Below are 13924 nucleotides of genomic sequence, written 5' to 3'. Positions count from 1 at the left end.
CAGAAATATAAAATGGCGACATTTAATTCTGCTGTCTCAGCTGAAGAAGCAGATTATTATAGGCTGACACACAGACAACACACTTTTGTCTGATGTCGCTGCACATCATCCCTGCGCCCCCATCCTCCTCCTCAGGTCTCCCAGCAGGCCGTTCAGCTGCTGTGATGGATCGAATCTCGGCTCTAATTGACGGTTAATTGAATGAAGTGTTTGTGGGTGTGGTGGAGGCTGACGGACGGAGGCGCTGCTGCAGAGTCTAATCAGGTTTGATGGCAGCTCAAATGTAGTTTGGTTTAAGCAGCAGGAGGTTATCTGCAGCTCGCTGTCAATAAATCACAGTTAGTCCTCAGTTGGTCCGTCCTCTTTGAACCGTTTGTGTTTTTACACCTCTGTTCTCATATGTCGGTCACATTATGTCGGTCATTTTATGTTGCTTGTTATAAAAAACTATATTCAAATTCCATTCATCAGACGTTTTACACCAACATCCTTAGAAGATGGAGTCAGTATTTTATCTGTGTCCGGTACAGGAGTATAGCCCAGCTCTAGTATTCTCTCTCTTTTAGCTCTGTTTTTGGTCTCCACCACCTCCTGAGGGAAATATCTGCTAAATGCTCCGCTATGTTCACCAGATAGTCTCCAACTGTGTCTGTGGTGATCAGAGGATTTGTTTCTCAGAAAAAGACTCCATGAGAACGCCGAGTGAACCAGAACAGACAAACAATGAGCTGAAACTCACGATGAGCTGCAGATTCATCAATACAAGCAACCCCACCGTCAGTTTATACACTGTACAGATATTGATTATAAATCCTTAAAGTGATGGCATTTTGTCATATTGATGTTAAAGATCCTCACAATGAACCAGGCAGATCTTTGTGCCCCTGTCACTTCTTTTACATCTAACATCTTATTTGTTTGATGATGACAGAAGACGAGGGACAATGACAGCAGCAAAGATTCAATGTTTCTGTAAACTGGATGATCAGACCTTGAACATAAATCTACTCGTATGGCAAAAACAGTTTGAAACTTTCTGTTTTCTTTGGTCAACAAGCAGGAAATAATATTACCATCACAGCTGGAGCTTGGAGACCTAATCACCGATTAGACAAAGACGAGAAAGACAACAACTTATCGTCACTTGTTGCTTTGTTGTAAATGGACACATAATTTCCACTTTCTGACTAACGAATGCAAGCTTTTCTGAAGACGTGCTCCCAGGACTCAGGAGGTATTTAAACCTAGTCCAGGTTTTCAGACCATGTTGATGGGACTCCCTGGGGCCCCTCAGAAACCCCCAGAGACCCGACGTTAGGGGGACCAGGACACTAAACGATCTTAATGATCTGAAGCATAACAACATTTGTCACTGCGACAAACTTCACTGAGCTCTGAAACCCAACCAGACGACTGTGTGTGTGTGTGTGTGAGAGAGTGTGTCCCCTCCTTTGTCCTCTGACAGAGACAGAAAGAGGACAAAGCAGTGACGAGTGTCCGGTGTTGGTCCTTTCACTCAGCCTCCAGATGCTGCTGCAGTGAGGCCCCGTGGCCCCCAGAACATCCATCACAACACAAGAAGAGCTACATGCTGACTGTGACACCAACAAAGAAGAACAGGAGAGTCTGATGCTGAACGTGTCAAAGACACAACTGAGGGAACTATAAAATAACTATAAGAATAAGATGTAATAACACTAAATCCAGGTACAGCGCTGGTGACAGAAAACAGTTTCTGACATGAGAATGAAGCAGAGTTAAAACTAAAATGTTGTTGGTTTGTTGGCTGTTGGTTGCTGTTGGTGATTGTTAGTTGTTGTATTTGTGGTTATATCTGTTGGGATGTTCAGGAGGAGGACAGGATTGTGACTCAGGACCACAGACGTTTGTATTGCTGTTTGGTCTCAGAATTGTTACACCTTCATGTTCAGGAGGTTTTTGTGTCTGATCTGGATCTCAACACATGTTGGTTAGTCAGTCTGGAGCCTCAGTGACTGAAGACCTTCCATCAGTTTCTGGAGCCTCCCAGTGAAAAACACTCAACACAACACTGACGGTCCTTCATGGCCGACTGAGGCTAAATGTGTCCATTACAGCAACATGTGCTGTTTTCTTCTGAGATAAAACTCCGACTGAAAGGAGACGACAAACCGAGAGTAATGATGTTGGAGGATGAAAGGAGCAGCAGAGATCTGAGCCGAGCGGACGAGACGTGATGGAAACAACAATCAGAGTAACGCTGAGTGTTTGTCAGGCTCGTCTCTGCAGAACAACTCGTCATACGTTTGAATCCAACACAGAATCCAGCTGGACTCGGCGGTTCAGTCAGACCGCAGAGCAAACTGAGGCTGAACCAGCTCGAACTGATTCTGAGCTTTTCTCTAACAAACAAACAGAAGCTGCTGTGTTGAATGTTTCTCTGCTGCTTTTCTGTTAATGCTCTTTTTCTGAGTTTCTTGCTTTTCTCTGAGGTTTGTGCTCTGCAGGCAGTTGTCTGTTTATCAGCAGTCTGTAGTTTGTGGCTGCGTCTGATTGGACAACAGGCCTCTGAGTGCGGTTCACCCCGAGCTCGGCCTGACATTGTTTCACTGTTACGTCAAACATCATATCTGATCGGAGGGAGCGCCAAAACCACAAAAGTAGGATGAAAACCTGCTGACCTTTAGTTTCAGTGCAGACGGTGTGTCTGCAGAAACAGAAAGGACTTTTAAATCTGTCACCTGACGTCCTCCAAGTATCAGAAGTGACTCGTTTAAAGCGTAACTCAATCAACTCGTTCCTTCTCTTCTTGTCCTGTAGCTGTTTTATGTGAACAATGTTTCTCTTGTTGCTCTGAAAACCTGATTAAAGTTTAAAGTTCGTGTCAGAGATGAAAACACTAGAGAGAGGCTGACTCGTTTGGCAGCAGGTTAACACTCGCTGATCGGTTTGGACCTGCAGCCGCCGGGCCGCAGAGGAATGTGAAAGCTTGTTTGGTGAACTCACTGAGGTGAACAGAGTATTTCAAAGACAAACTGAGCAGCAGTTGTTGTTTGTGGGCTGAGCGCTCGAGCAGCGTCGTGGAAATGATCCTGATCAGACCGAGCAGCCGGACTGAGGCTGAGACAACAACCTCTGACACCGCGGAGACCAAAGAGGGGCCGACGCGGTTCATCTCAGCTCACAGCTTCGATGTTCAGACATTTTCAAAAAAGTTCATCAGGAAATGAAATGTTTGACTGAAGGAACTCGTTAAAGGATGTTTGTAATGTCGAGATCTGACTGTCGGCTTCCAGCCAAACTGTCCTGGAGACAAACTGCTGCAACATCTGGCTGCTGCTGCAGGAATTTCCCACCCTGGTTGTAAACAACATGACGTCAACACACACACACACTCACACACACACACACACACACACACACACACACACACACACACACACACACACACACACACACACTTCCTCTGAGCTGTATTTGAACGGTCAAACATCCCGTCACACACTTCCTGTCCTGCTGTCACTGTGCAGAAACGACGACCTCAGAGCTTTTTTAATCCCCCAAACAGGAAACACAGAGTCCAACAGAAGTCACAGCTGGATCGTTCGTGAATCCTCCAGGTTTCAGATGACTCTCCTTCCTTTAGGTTCACTCTAACAAGTGGAACTTGGTTTTGAGGGCCGCTGTCACATAAAAGCATACCGACCATGTTAAAGTGAGCCGCCCTGTTGTCTTACATAAGAGGGCGAGATCAGCAGAAACCACAGCTAAGAACCAGAATTCTCTTCTGATTACACAACAGAGAATCTGAGAGGACGAGATGGAACAAAGTGATCGATGCTGGAAATATGACAGAAACATCAGACGTGTCAGAAACCAAAGCACAGCTCTCATCTGAGGAGGGTTAGTGCTTCTCAGTATTAAAGGAACCATTCACCCAAAACTCTAAATTCAGTCATCAGAACTGAAAGTGTGAAACATCTGGACCACCCGGATGTTTTCCAGCTGTGTTTGTGGCGATATCAGGACAAACCAGAGACCACTGCTCATGACAGTGTTTCAACATCTGTTAGCATGACAGCACTGAATATGTTTGACAAGACATTCTCTGTTAGTGCTAACAAGACCGGAACAAGCATGAAACCTCTGGATGTTTTTAAGGGAACCTGGGGAAAATTCAGCAACTTTTTCAGGCATGAAACCGCTGAAAACCTTTGAGGAGACATCAGGACGATTTACCTTCTGTTCTTTACCGTCACCAAGTGATTTTTGTGCCTGAACCAAACCGGACCATGAGCACAGAGACACAACAGAGAACTGAACGTAAAGACACACAAAGTTTTATCACGACAACATTTTAATCAGCTGATTGGACAAAAAGTTAACTCAGTTTTTAGCAGCTCTGACTCTGTGACAGGATCAGCGGGAGTTATTCTCCTGATATCTTCTCACAGGAACATAAACACAAACTGCAGCTGTGTTTCTGCAGCTCAGCATCTTTCACTGTTTCCACTGCAGAGCTGTTTGGTGAAGCTTCCAGTGTACCGTTACCAGAACCCAGTGGAAAAACTGCCCGAGCAGCGCCAGCACCATGACAACACGCTGCACAAAAGTGATGGAAACAAAAACCTCAACGTATCAGGAGGGATTTTCCCCCCCGGGAGGAATCGAAGCTGGAGGGACGGATGGATGGAAAGATGTGCCGGCATGTGGGAAACAGGAAAGCTGGACTTGTTCTCCAATCTGAACAAATGCACTTCAGTGTGTTTTTATGAATAATCAGACAGAAATGTGCTGCAGACGGGAAGTTTTCACCCTGCAGGAGCTGATCTGAAGGAAGGAAGACAGACCCAACTCTGAAGTTCTGTTCTGACCACACTGAACGTATCTTCTGTTTTTCACACACACGTTAAAACGACAACGTGACACAAATTCACTTGTATGACTGCAGACAGGGAGGGCGAGCGAGGGGCTTTATCATGATGTGGGAAAGAGAGAGAAAGTATTATGTGAGTAAGTGGAAGCAGCTGTCGAGGGAAACACTGATCCTGGTGGGTTTGGACCAGCAGCAGGGTGACGTAACACACACACACACACACACACACACACACACACACCCACACACACACACACACACACACACACCAGTCAACAAACACACACACACCACTCACAGGAGTATCGGGCAGATTTAACCAAGATTCGTCTCCCAATCACAGCAGAGTTCTGGTCCTGGACCTCAGCTGGTCCCCAAGTCAGACTCAGATGTTCTGCTGATGTGAGTCGGGTCGTAAACCTCCTGAACTGTTCCCAAACAGCAGAGCCGCCGTGTTCATATCAAATCTCTCAGGAAAAGACAACACATCCCTGACCATGATCTTTAAATCCTGTTGTGTGTGATGAGTGTGAGCATGTTGGAGATCGGAGAGAAGATTCTCCTCAAGAAACAGCGTGATGACACATTCAAATACTGTTAGGACTGAAAGGAAGCAGCTCCAGTGGAAATCATAAGGGATCCCAACGATCACAACGAAGACCTGGACATCTGAGAATGGTCTGAGAAAGGACGTACAGTGACCTGACAGAACACCTCCACCACCTCCTCCACCTCCACCTCCTCCTCCTCCTCCTCCTCCACCACCTCCACCTCCTCCTCCTCCACCACCTCCTCCTCCACCTCCTCCTCCTCCTCCTCCACCACCTCCTCCACCTCCACCACCTCCTCCACCTCCACCTCCAACTCCACCACCTCCACCTCCACCTCCACCACCTCCTCCACCTCCATCTCCTCCACCTCCTCCACCTCCACCACCTCCTCCACAGTCACTGTGTTGGATCTCTCCACTCAGAGCTGCCCTCTGCTGATTAATATCTCTGCCAACGTAAAGGATGTTTGGAAATACGTTGGCAGATTTAGTTGGTTTGAGATGGACGGATATTTTTTTGTATGTGAAACGTCCTGAGACGTTCGTCTGCTGTGTGAAGCTTTACAGAAGCAGCAGAGTCTCATAGAGTCCAGCTGGATTTCCACCAATCAGACGCAGCTTCATGGCAGCTGAGGTTCTCCCAACATTTCATGGTCATGTTGAGCTTTTTCCACCACCGTCTGCAGAATGCCCCCTCACCCCCCTCACCCTCCAACATGCTAACCAAAGCCTTCAGTCCTGTGGACAGACGACTCCTGAAATTACAGCTGCAGGCACCAAACAAACCTCATCATGATGAGCTGAACGTTTACAGTTTCCTTCATCCTCAATGAACAAGAACGAGTGTGTGTGTGTGTGTGTCTGTGTGTGTGTGGTTCTGATTATTCCGGCGTTTCTTTGACTTATTTGGAGAAAATATTTGCTGAATGACAGAAAGAAAACTGCGCCTGCTGTCATAATGTTTCTGCTGCTACAAACCTGGTTCATTAAAGACATTTTAAGCCTCATTTACACCTGAGCTGATTTAAATCTGAGGTGTGTGGAGTCTTTAAATGTGGCAGTGAGCTCTGCCTGCAGCTCAGCTGAGTCCACAACAACCCCGTCCAAACCACAAGTGGGAAAAAAAGGAAGGCGGTGGGTTTTTGCCAAGAACAGTGTTGGCCTTGTTAAACTTGGGTTAAGGTATGCTCCTCGACAGCTCCGTCCACTTCCTGTGTTGATGTTGAGCTCAAAGAGGCTTTAATTCACCTGCACGTCAGTCTGAAGTCCGACTGTGGACTCAGAGTCTGATGGTCCTGAAACATGACAAATAAAAAATGAAATCTGACTGAAGCCTCAAGTTCGGCATCATCACACAAAGATGGCCGACACATCTCCACTTCCTCCAGCTGTACAAAAATGAAGCCAAAACATCCTGATACGACTGCTGACGTCACTTCCATCAACTGATCTGGAGCCAGTGAATCTTGTGGTGCAGGCGACGTCACACACCACAGTAACAAACAGTAGAAGAAGAAGACGCAACTATGAAAATACCTCAAAGAAGGAGAAGAAACAAAACTAGACGCCTCGTTCATCACTGAGAGAATAAACCAGACGTCTTCATGAATTTGCTCATTGACTCAAACAAACACAAGAACTTTTTTATGCAAAACTGAAAATGTTCTGATCAAAATCTTCATTTTCCCGCCAAACTTTCCTGCAGCGATACTTTACAGTATCAACAATAATACAGCTGCAACAATCAAAAACAACCAGCGACTGTGAACGCAGCTTATTACGAGTCATAATCTAATTGTTGTTAGCTGGCGACCTTTAGTGGTCGTAGCAGTTATTACAGCAGCAAAGGAGGAAGTCAGGTGAAGAATTCAGGCCACACCTGGTTAAAGCTGCTGTTATGGTGGTTTGAGTTTGCTGTCAATGCTGTTAAACAAGAAGACCACGTTCTCAGATGGACCGCCTCTTTAAGTTCTCCGTCCTGATTGGATGAAGTGGGCAGGGACACTAGAAGATGTCAGGAGGAGCGACATGCCACTGAAACACCTGTTGAGATAAAGAGCTATTTAATAGTTATTTCAATAAGGAGATATCATGTACTGCAGATTTAAATGAAGTGTTTATATAATCTGCAATGAGCGGACGGGACGGAACCTGAAGTTAACGTTAACTTTCTAAAATACTCAATCAGACATCAGACATCTGATCACGTCCGTCCTCTTCAACCCGTCTGTTGATCTCTGATCTGAGACCTGTGCCGTGGTGTAAATGTGACCTCCTGCTCGGCCCAGAATGGAATTCCATCGTGTTGAAAATTAGATCCAATTAGCTAAATTAGCCAGAAGCTGTTTTACTTTGTGCTGTAATTGAGTTCCGCTCTGCTGAGTCCGATCCTATCAAACACAAACAAAGAGTCTTCATTGTCGGATCAGCTTAAAGACGGATCGGGCCGGCCCGGTCTATCGCCTGTTTCCATCGCGTGGAGAGCTGTGAGCTCGCGCGACAACATGGAGGTTAATTAGGTAGAAAATCCACCGCACATTCCTGCTGAACACAGACGCCATTCTTCTTCTTCTTCTTCTGCTGCTGCTGCTGACGGCCGCACACCACCGGGCCTCCGGGCTGCCAGCCCGCCATGATGAGAGGAAAAACAAACTGCTGGATCACCTCCACTGTGTGTGTGTGTGTGTGTGTGTGTGTGTGTTTGCACAGCTGACGGTCTGTCAGGTGTTTCATTGTGTTCGGATTAATAAGATGCTGTTTACTTTTCAGTTCTCTCTCAGTTTGGCGTCAGTGAAGGAAACAGAACCAGAACAACATTTAAAAAAGTGGAGATTCAAACACAACAGTAACAGTCGACAGAGTCATTTTTAACAGCATCAGCACTCAGGAACTTCAGGAAGCAGCATGACTGCTAACTGCCTTCAGCTGGAGCCACTAGCTGCTGTTAGCAAGTAGCTCAACTAGCCGTGGAGCTACGTGGCTCTGTGGAGATGGAACATTTTCACACTGAGGATTTATTTGGACCGAACCGGAGTGACTGACTGGAGACAAACCAACATGGTTCTGGTGACTCTGACTCCGTTTTTGTCCAGTTTGCATGAAGTGAGTTTGACGATGAGTTAACGAGCCGATGAAACTGGTCTGAGTTCAGTCAGAGACACAAACTGGAATCCAGACGGTGGTGATTTCTTTTTTTTTTTTTGACATGTGAGTTTAAGTTGTTAATTTCTGACGCTCAGGCTGTCAGAGAGGAGTGAGGAGACAGGAGGACTGGGGCTAGCTTGTTAGCATGCTAACTTCAGTCGAGCCCTCTGCACCACAGGACAAAGACGACTCCGACATCCACACTGTGGTTCCCTCACACTCTGATGGCGTCAGTTCAGTTTTTGATGAGCACACATCAACGACTCCACCGAGCTGACGTGAGGCTGTAAACTGACCCTGGAGCAGCTCAGACTCTCATTATCTCACAGCAGAGACTAACGAGCTGCTCTCAATATTCATCAAGACGCTGTTTATCTGTGAGGAGACATCTGGAGAGCCAGCAGCCGACGCTCGGCCGGCAGAGCGTCAACTCTCCCCGGGGTCGAACAAAGAGACGAGAGAGGCTCTGCTCTGCCAACTGTCACCGAGCTGATCGGCTTATTGATCGCAGGGAAAACAAATCCCACCTCACTTTAAACACTGAGTTCCTTCATTCTTTACTTTGTATCAATCATTCATTTCTAAAGTTACATTATCTAAACTTCACTTCATGTCTGCAGCTCCTGAAAACAAAGCAGTGGCGTGTCAGTCGTGATCGTTTAAAGGAGCAGTTCAACCAGAAATGTTCATTCTATCATCATTTAGTTTGCAGTGTCGTAGCCCAAGAAGCACCAAGAAAAAGTGACGAACATGAAGGAAAGAGTTCGGCTTCAGGTTTCCTCTCACTGTTTGTTCTGCAGTTAAATCGTGTCCAAACCTTCAGCTGAGTTCAGTTTTTCACAGTAACGACGGTAGCTCAATACAAACAAGAACACAGACGAGCAGTGTTGGACCTGCCGGGGCGTTCTCCACCTGAGCTGCTCACGTTACAACACAAAGACCCGGGTCAGAACCACAGCAGGGAGCAGAGAGGTGAAGTGTGGTCAGTAGGCCAGACAGAAACTCAGAGTCCACAGAATATTCTGCTGTCCCATCAGACGTTAAGCTGCACTGCAGGTAACCGTAGTAACAGGTAGGATGGGCTGTTTCAGTCCGACCCGGACGCCAGAATAAAATGTTGGCAGTTCACATTTCTGCGATTCTGCGACTTATGAAATCAACAATTCTACAACATGTTTCACATCCACACTTCTAAGCTTACTTACATGTCATTAGGTGGAGGAGACGGTGGTCTTGAACAGTGGTGTCTGGCATGACGGTTGCCAAGCCAGAGACCACTGTTCAAGACAGTGTTTCAAATATTGTAAGTGTGAAACCACTGGAGTGCTCAGGACGAAGTCCAGAGGTGTTTGTGGCCAAAAAATGTATTTTAAGCCAAAACAGGTGAGACTGCTGAGAAGACAGACACCACTGCTCTACACAGTGTTTCAGCATGTTTAAGCATGAAACCACTGGATGCATCATGGTTTCAGGCCCCTCCTCATGCTACAAACATGAAATGATACTCAAGACAAACAATGCATGAAGGGAAAATGTCCACATACTTTAGGCCACTCTGAGACATCACGAACAATGAAGTGTGTGCACGTGTGTGTGTGTGTGTGTGTGTGTGTGTGTGTGTGTGTGTGTGTGTGTGTGTGTGTGTGTTGGGGCTTCCCTCCCTGGAGGTTTTTGGTCTCTGCAGGACTCCACTTAGCTTTTAATGAGTCTGCTCTTTACTCACACACACACACACACACACACACACACACACACACACACACACACACACACACTACAACAAAGGCACCACGGGGCCTGCTGGAGGTTATTCAACAGGGTTTCCCCCTAATAGAGACGCAGCTGCTGGATTGTTTCATGATCTGATTCCCGCTGAGTTTCAGAGGAACACTGTAGAAGTCACAGCTAACAAAATTCATCTGACACAAAAATTAAATAATGAGGCTAAATTTGCGGCAGATGAGACTTTACTGATCCACATCTGGGAAATTCAATCAGTAAAATTCCTTCGGATGTCCTGATGAATTATCTCAGAATCTTACGAGCTGAAAAAATGTTTGTCCTGATGGAGGCGCTAAAAGTAAAGATCATAGAGCCATTAAACTGTAAAGGGTTCATCCTCTGGTGAGCAGGACTGAATATGATCAACCTACTCATTATCTCAAGGATGTTGTGGTGGAGAAAAGTCTCCGTGGGCACAACAGTCTCTGACTTCACGTTGTATTTCCAGCCTAGCCTAGTTCTGAGTCCTGTTTGTCCACGTCCTTGTCCTGTGACCAGACATTAGCCAGGAGCATCTTTAAACCGAGCTGGATCAGCACGAAGGTTATTCTGGCGCCGGTCCAGCTGCTCAGGATGGTCGGATGATGCTGCAGGTCGGGATGATCTCACAGTCAGTATTTCTTCCACTTCATGTGCTAATGTTGCTATAGCTGCTACGCTAAGCTCTTGAGGAGACGTCACTGTGACTTCTGCTAGTCGTCAGATCTGAACCACGTCTGCAGCCGCCTGTAGTTCCTGATGCTGATTGGTTCAACCTCTGTGCTCAGAGCCCAGTGAGCTTGTAGTCTGGTTATAAACAATTGCAAGATCACATGATTATGCAAATCCAGCTGCCTCACACGGAAATGTGACACCAAATAGAGAACTTTAATCTCTTAAACGATATGTTCGAGGTCACAGAAACTTGAGGACAAAACAAATTAGTAGGAAGTCGAGAATCCGACGGACAGTTCAGCTCCATCATGACATTCATAAACTGTTAATAAAAGGTGCTGCCCGAAGTCGAATTACAACCAGGGACAGAACCAGGGACAGAACCAGGGACTGATCCGGTGCTAATGTGTCCTCACGTGTCCACAAATGAATCCAAACAGGGAACGTGTCGTCCTGCAGCAGGTTTCATTCAGAGAACAGCGGCTGAAGGAGAACATGTCATCTCTGTGTTCGCGTTACGTAATCAGCGTCGGTCTGCCAACTGAAACAAACCAGCGAGGCTCTGCAGAAACGTCACTGCAGACGTCCTGACGATGTAAAGAAACTACAGGTTCTGCTGAGATCAGTACACGCAGCAGACGCTCCGCTCGGCTTCTACAAGTTGATCATAAAGAAATACTGTTCAGCACCGCAGACGAGGACGAGACAGAAGAGGCGAATCATGAAAAGTCACTGTGAACTCCCAGAAGACAGAAGATACATGAGGACTATAAACACTCTGATGAACGCTGCATATGTGAACACTAAAGGCAGCACAGTGATCTAATGAAAACACAGTTTTACAGGACAGTGAATGCAACACGGAACAAAAACACTGATGAGTCACAAAGAGATTCATGAAGGAGCACAAACAGCCGAGAGAAGAAGAAGATCTGACCTGCAGACTGTTTCTGCCTTCACAGCGTCTCCTCTTCTTGTAGAGACGTCTCTGCTGTGTTTCCCTCCGCTGGGTTCACGTGTTCTGTTCAGTCCGTGTGTTCGAGTCTCGTGTTTCCCAGCCTGACAGCAGGAGGGCGGGTCCCTCCAGCTGGACCGGGACCAGGAGGAAGAGGAGGGTTTGTTTCCCCAAACCACACCTTGGTGAAGTAACGAGTGGTGAATATATACAGTACACACACGCACACACACACACACACACACACACACACACACACACACACACACACACACTACTGAGGTTTCTTCTTCTGCTGTTTCTGAGCTGTTGTGCTTTGGATCACAGTGTGATCCTGGAGAAGCTTTGAGAACTTAAACTTTCTTTTCACTCTCCAACTTGTTCTGGACACATCTAAACTATCAGCAACTGAAATGAGATTATCACTGAGAAACACTGAGAAAAATATGATAATAACTGTCTGTAACTTTATGGAAGAATAAATGGAGTCTAAAACATCCAAGTTCATCTTTTTAACTAAAAAACTCCCTGAGGTTCTGTTTGAGTTACAAGTTCAAAAAATGCCAAAGTGTGACCGATGTTTTTGAAAAGGTTTGATAAATTAACTCACTGAGAGGTTGGAAGTAACACAGTATTTTACTTTACTTTCAGTTTAAGTACATTTTTTATGTCAAGTTTGCTGACGTCCTTCTGGAACACATGATGGATGATGGTAACTGCTGCTCAGATTATCCCCTGCAGCAGCTCTCTGCCGCCCCCTGCTGGCTACACCTGCTGCTACACACATGTTCTATGAACAGAGCACACAGGTGAGTCGCTCTGTTTCTGTGGCCGATGCTGATATTAAAGAGGAAAAACTGTCTGATGTCAGTAAGGTTTTTGCAGTGATCTGTCCAATGTGATATTCAAACAGACAGACCTGTAACAGAGGGAGAATAATTTACAGTCTCACAATAAGACTTCAGCTGCTAATGAACCAGTAACACACAGCACCAGACTCCATTAACAAATGTGGTGATTTTAAGAATTCTTGAGTTAAAACAAACTTTATATCATTGTGAAACTCTGTCTCTGACAGATTCTAAGTCGTCGTGTCCTTCTTGTAAATTCAGCATTAAATGTTAAACATGAAGCCAACTATTAATCACAATTTCACCAGACTCCATTAACAAATCAGCTAATTTAAGGAGCTGTTGAGTAGTGTGAAGCTTTGTAAACATTATGAAACTGTGTCTCTGACAGATTCTGTCTCATTGTGTCCTTGTTGTAAATTCAGCATTAAATGTTTCAGCTGAAGTTGTTTGTCTCCTTGTAAAAAGTGTCAGTTTCTGGCATTTGAATTATAATGACAGTGTGAACCATTTCAGAATGTATTCTTCAGTTTCAGACAGCATTCGTGTTTATTTATGTTCATAAAGTTTGAGTCAAATTTTTGATTTTCCTCAAACACCAGAATGAAGCTGATGATGTATGACAGATTTATAAAGAAGGAAAATGAAGTGAGTCATTCCTGTCCTCAGCCTGCACCGGGCCAGTTTTAGGAGTAATGCCTTGCTCAAGGGAGCATCAGTGACAGACGACCTGCAGCTTTACCACATCTGAGGCTTCAGTCTGCTTCCTCTCACTGAGCTCGCCTCACCTCACTGAACAGAACGATGTGACCAGCTGTGAGCTCGCACTGACACCACCAGGCGGCGCTGTTGTATCAGCTCCGTGTGCTCAGAGCAGAAACCAGCTGAACCAACAGAACTCCATCATCACCGGTTCTGTTCAGCTGCAGTGAAAAAATCCACTCCACTGATGAGCTGCTGTGGATTTATTGTTTGTGATGCCGACAGACGGATCGGAGTGAATTCACGTCGTCGTCCAGCAGCCTGACGAGCTTCACTGGAGCCAGACGTCCGCTTGTGTTTAATAAATCTCAAAACTAAAACTGGAGAATCATCGTTTGTCTTAATTATTCAGTTTCATACGTCTGCTTGCA

The 13924-nt window shown here is 45.8% G+C and overlaps 1 protein-coding gene across 1 annotated transcript in view; it reads right to left on the bottom strand.

Annotated features, from left to right (window-relative positions):
• LOC119012733 (T-lymphoma invasion and metastasis-inducing protein 2) overlaps positions 1–12075 on the bottom strand; it is a 34072-nt gene extending 21997 nt beyond the window's left edge. The window contains exon 1 of the mRNA XM_037086818.1: positions 11923–12075. The gene's annotated coding sequence lies outside the window, so the exon portion shown is untranslated. The remainder of the gene's footprint in view (positions 1–11922) is intronic.
• Between the last annotated feature and the right edge of the window lie 1849 nt (positions 12076–13924).

This window comes from Acanthopagrus latus, chromosome 22, assembly GCF_904848185.1.
Source record: "Acanthopagrus latus isolate v.2019 chromosome 22, fAcaLat1.1, whole genome shotgun sequence".
NCBI classification, from domain to species: domain Eukaryota; kingdom Metazoa; phylum Chordata; class Actinopteri; order Spariformes; family Sparidae; genus Acanthopagrus; species Acanthopagrus latus.
The sequence above is the reverse complement of the archived record's forward strand: the minus strand, read 5'-3'. Positions and strand labels throughout refer to the sequence as shown.